Raw genomic sequence first — 5,776 nt, forward strand, 5'->3', positions numbered from 1 at the left:
ATGTAAATAGCATTCAAAGCTCTTAACCAGGATGATACACAATGAGGGATATTCGGGTGGAATTAAGAGTTCGGAACGTTTTATTCGTGAACATTTCAAACCATTGTCAGAAAAGGGGTTTCCTTCCACGGTTACAGGACATAACTTAAAAAGCAAACGGACGTCTAGTGAAATGAGACGTGGAACATGCTACCGGGACGCTTTTAACTGGTGACCTAACACAAGTCCTTCATACTGAGTTCTCCGCTGCGTGGTACAGTGTCTTTCTAAACGTTTGGCGACATTTTTTTCGATGTCCCCGCGCGTCAAAAATACGGTGGCGAGACGTCGGCAAAAGCTCCTCCTGCTCCTCCCCCTGAACGTCTTAAAGTAACTCTCTTTAGCTGCCTTGTGATAACGTTAAGGGTTTCTAACAATTACCTTCAAAACATCCATATGTAGGAAAAATATCTGTATTAATCAGCAGTTAAAAAACAGGGTTTGGAGTTAAAATAGTTACTTTTACACATGGACGGAACTTCTAGTAAAATGGCAATAATAATAAAAAAATCAAAATAACCAAAAACAATCAGGATATGAATGTTACCCTAACACCCACCCCACCCCCCCCAAAGAGCTTTGTCACATCAAGTGTACCCCCCCCACCCCCACCGGCCCAAGAAAACAAACCATAAATGACATTTTTAATATAAAACTTGGTAAAAAATACTTATTTAAAACTGTACAATCACCAAGTACACAGAATGAGGGGAACGTCGACCCTGCGGCTCATTTGGCATCGGTGGCCTCCACCTTGGGAGCCTGCAGGGGAAGAGGACAGACAGGAGAGGGGGGTGGAGGGAGGGAGGGAGAGAGAGAGAACAAGATAGGGGAGAGGAAGGGGGGGGCAGAGATAAAGAGAGGACAAATGAGATTTTCCCTCCTTCCCGGCAGCTCCGTCACTCCGTTTAAAACTCCCCGTGTTACTGCTCCGTTTTCTTAAATGACTTCTTTTTTTCAGTCTCAGTTTCATTGACTGAATGAGTTGCTTTTAGATGTGACAGAATGTGTGATTTGCTTTCATCCGTAACCCAGCGTTCAAATCTGTTAACTATCACACAGGCCCTGTAAATACTGAGTGAGTGCAGATAAGGACATCGAGGCATATCATTGAGTTGAATGCAAACAGACCTCAGTCTTGACATCACCGTTCTCAGACAGGTTCGCCTTCTTCCCTTTGGCTGCCTTCTGCAAGACGACAAGACAGCTTTAAAAAATAAACTTAGAGCAGTAGATAAATAAAAATAAACGGTAGTTATTTACAAGATAGTTATTACAGCTATTAACCAGTAAACAAAAGACTAAAGTGCACTTCACACCAAATGCGACACACGACAAGGACCGGAAGTGTCATCGGGCACGTTTTTATTTTTTTAATTGGAATTGGGCTTGAAACTTAAGTAAATGAGTCACGTATATAAAATAATGACGTTAACAATGTTCTGATCCCACTGTCGGGGATGGTTCGGTTGTGCAGCCCGCTTAGCACTTTGCGAGGTGTTTCCCGAATCTGCACCAAGCTTTTTGCGACGACAGAATAATATTGTGAGTGTGCACCAATCCATTCAAATGTTTCCTGGAAAGGAGGGAAAAAAACATGACTCCCAAAAAAGAAAAAAAAGAAAAAAGAAATCAGTTTCACGTGGGACAGATAACACAGAATCACGCTGTTACAATCAAGCGACATAAATCTGCTCCGTACTTTTGGTGCAGCTTTTTTGGGCTTGGGGAGGGCGGGCTTTGGAGGCTGAGGTTTCTGCGGGAGCAACGGACAGATAAGAGACGGTTACTGATCCAACTCTTTAGTACCTGCTGTTACAGCAACACACTCTTTATCGCTTTTTATTTATTTAAAGTGAAAGTCAACATTGAAGGACTGATATTAATAACAATAATTAATATAGATATATTAATTTAACAGATATTTCAGGTTAAGACAAAATTGCCATTTCAGGAATTATAGGAAACATTTTTCTACACAGAGCAGCGCAGAAGCAAAGATGTCGGCGCCACAGCTCCCCCTAATGGACCATTAATGCAGAGCAGCCATTGATAACCACATGTGATTGATGCTGCGATGTGATTGGCTGATGGCCGTCTTGTTTATCTGGACCAAGTTCAAAATGGCAGGAAAATCATGACACGAATGGGCGTCGGGTCCTCGAGGTATTGCCATTGAAAGTTAAACTATTGCCATCACCAGATTTCTCAGAGCTTCTATGCCTTGTCCCGCACATTTCTACCAAATTGGATGACGAAGCGTCGAAAATGAGTTGTGGCCAAACTATGTGGCGTAGCAAATGTCCATTGAATAAATTGTATTCAGGGCAGTCCAGACATGTCGCTGTCCAAGTTTGATGAACATTCAACCATATCGGTCGGAGGAATTTGCGTAATGCTCAGGCATGATCCAAGGAATCCAAGGATGCAACAACTTTGTTTCTACGACCGGCGGCTCAGAAGTGATTCGACAAAATGCAAACGGGTTCATTATAGCGCCCCCTTCTGATTGAATCCGAATCCCGTTTTTTGTGTTTCCCAGTTTCTTCCAGCTTGAGAATAATAATATCATACAAATCTGAACAAAACCAATAGGGTTTTCCCCACTTAAAAATAAAAATAAATATAATTGTTTTTTTTGCAAAACTCTGCAGAAGTGTAAAATAAAACAATTACAACAAACGTGAGCACCGGTTAAAATAAATCTGGTGGGATCACGGTGTAGAAAGCCCCATCGCAAACTCTGTTAAAGTGTCAAAAACTTGAGTCTTACCTCTGCCAAGCGTTTGGACTGTCTGCGGGGCTGCAGGAAAGCATCAACAATTATTATAATAACTGCCAGAGATATCAGGGCAGTTTATTCTAAGTCCACCTCAGGCAAGTGAAATGTGATTAATATTTTAAGACTACAAACCTCCTTGGATGCCCTTAACTGTTCTTGACCCTGTGACAAAAAAATAAGAATATGGAAACAGGTTGAATTCCATCAGCCGCCGCGTTTCTCAGCAACATCCAAACAAGGACGACCGCGGGTCGCTGTGGTCAAACACGGGCTCATCGCTTAATTTTGTAAATTAAAATCCGGCCTCTCCTCCACAACGACATTATCACGGTCGCACTTTTTTTTTCGTTTTGTTACAGTCTAGTGGTGTTCACGGTTATAGCTTTTAATTTCGGTGACATCATACCCCAGATGTTTTTTCTTTTTTCCTTTTTCAAGTTGTCACTTCCTTATGAACGTCACTCTGGGAATGTGAAGCAATGAAATGTGTCGTGGACGCAGTGTTGGGCGAAGGGGGCGAACTGGAGCAGGTTGCCAGTTCACGGCACCCTGCACATTCCTGCTCGTTGCTTTGAACTGGCAACCCGGCTCGGACGTTTTCCCGCGCATATTCGAATTCAAATCGCGCCGTTGCCATGGCAGCGCCTTGGCGCCCCGACGCCGCTCTTTGTGTGGCGCCGCCAGACAGCTGTGAAAACGACGCGAGGCGAACGCACATTATTATTCTTCGACAACACGCTTCAGATGCCGGTGTGACGATGATAAATAAATATAAATCCTAATCTCAAACGACTTATAAACATCTAAAATGTAAATACGGATACACTTTTTTTTTTTTTGGAATTTAAATCTCGCGGGCTTTTTTTTTTTTTTTTTTTTGCGAACGAAAAACAAACCAACAACAAAACAAAGATCAGGGTTAATGATTTTTAATAAACAGCCTCAGACCATTAACCCCGTGCTGCTCTCCTGGGACAAGGTCTAAACAAAACTCCCAGAGTTTCGAGTTTATTGTCGCATATTCGTGACAACAATAATAACAAATCGACTTTAAATAACAAGTAAAAATACCACTGTAGTCCTGAGTTGAATACAACAAAAAATAAGACTATAAATAGTACTTAACACTATTTTAAAAATATATACGAAGACATAACAGTAGTGATGGCGGTGGGTTGTGGAACCGTAGTCCGTCACAGAGCGGCTCTTCGCGGCCCGTGGGAGCTGCTCGGTCTCGCCCTTTGTGGCGCTCCGCAGCCCCGCTTGTCACAAAGCACGGAGGCTGCCGCGGACGGCGCGCCCACCGCCCTCCGGGGGTCCCAGTCCGACGCAAGTCGAAGACGCGGGTCGCAGGTACAAAAACAACCCGGAGCGGAGCGCGCCATCGTGCCGTCGGCGCCCCCCACCACCACCACCTCCACCTCCGACCCCTCCCGCATCTTCCTTCCCCCAACTTTAAAGGCGAACGCCTCAAAACTAAACTTGTGACCGCGGCACACACCCAAAAAACTTCACGCTCACCCGCATCCACCCCCCACCCTCCGCACGCCGCGCGTCCCCTCGGATAACCGCGGCGGGTTTGGCCGCGTTGAAACGCGGGCGGCTGTGTTGGTTCGTGCCTCGCATCCCGCCTTTATTTACGCCATGTTTATATTTATACACAACACGAGCGACCGCCATGACACGTCCCCGCCACAGCCTCGGGATTTCACCGTGTAAACAGAAAGGCGTTTAGCAGAACCTGCATATTTTTGCAGGCTTTTTTTTTTTTTTTTTTTTTAACTTGTGATTTTACGTTTTATTTTTTTATACGCAACAATGCACCGGTTGTATATCGATTAAAAACACGCTGAACGTGAAAACATCCCTCGGATTGTTATTTGTGCTTCTCGGTGGCCGCTGTCAAGAAGGGCGCCAGAAACGAGCATCGCGGCAATAAACTCGGCGTTTGCAATTTTCCCCCCCCCGTTTTTTTTTTTACCCCCCTTTGCAGAAAACACTGATAGGAATAACGCCGTCGTCACATCACGCAGGAGTAAAAGCACATTTTCCTTGTTTCCCCCCCACCGCGTTTTAATTGTCGACGCGCAGGGTCCGCACAGCTTCGACCGCCATGTCAGCGGGGGGAACGGCGGTGACGCTCCGAGGGCTGGACGTCATTTATCTGGCAACCCAGCGTTAACGTTCGGGCAAAAAAAAAATCGAAATCAAAACGTTTTTTTGTTTTTCTACTAAAAAAAATATATATATAAAAATAATAATAATAAAAAAAAAATACACGTACACACATTTAATTCTTACCTTTCTTTTGGGCATCTTGACTTATCTCTGGGGGGGGGGATCGATTGAAAGACGGAGAAGAGATGGAGGCGCCCGGCGCTTGGATGCAGCGCTATAGGTTTTGCTGTGTACAATGGCGAGTGTATAATAGAAGAATCTTTTAATAGTTTATACATTGAGACAGAAGGAGGAAACCGGTTCGAACCGGTTTGATATTTTGAACCCGGCCATTGGACGGAGTCGGGTCACGTGGCCGGACGCCCCGCCCACCCGTTAAAGCAGCAGTCGCGCGCGCCCTGTGTGACGGAAAGCCCCGACTCGACTTCGGGACTCGGCTCCTGGCGACTCACGACGACGACGAAGGAGAAGAAGAAAAAGAAGAAGAAGAAGAAGAAAAAGAAGAAGAAGAAGGAGAAGAAAAAGAAGAAGAAGAAGAAAAGGAAGAAGAAGATGATGATGAAGATGATGAAGATGATGATTCTTCTTCTTCTTTCGTCGTCGCGGAGGGCGCTGTGACGCACGGCGGCTCCGCGACAGCGATCACTTCATTCAGACGCGATTCTCTTGGGAGGGAGAGCGCAGTCTGTCCGCCCCGGAAAATAAAAATGTTTTGGGTTTTTTTGTATTCGTATTCGGCGGAACATGCAACTTAATGTGTGTGTGTGTGTGTGTGTG

At 44.9% G+C, this 5,776-nt stretch overlaps 1 long non-coding RNA gene across 1 annotated transcript; it reads right to left on the reverse strand.

The window, feature by feature from the left end:
* Positions 1-57: 57 nt before the first annotated feature.
* On the reverse strand, positions 58-5,288 carry LOC307233715. Its single transcript, XR_013844270.1, has 6 exons — positions 5,123-5,288; positions 2,954-2,983; positions 2,813-2,842; positions 1,742-1,795; positions 1,171-1,227; positions 58-801 (listed from the first exon to the last, which is right to left on the reverse strand). It is a non-coding gene; the product is annotated as an uncharacterized lncRNA (long non-coding RNA).
* Between the last annotated feature and the right edge of the window lie 488 nt (positions 5,289-5,776).

The sequence above is a fragment of the Zeus faber genome, assembly GCF_960531495.2.
Source record: "Zeus faber genome assembly, chromosome: 8".
Lineage (NCBI taxonomy): Eukaryota > Metazoa > Chordata > Actinopteri > Zeiformes > Zeidae > Zeus > Zeus faber.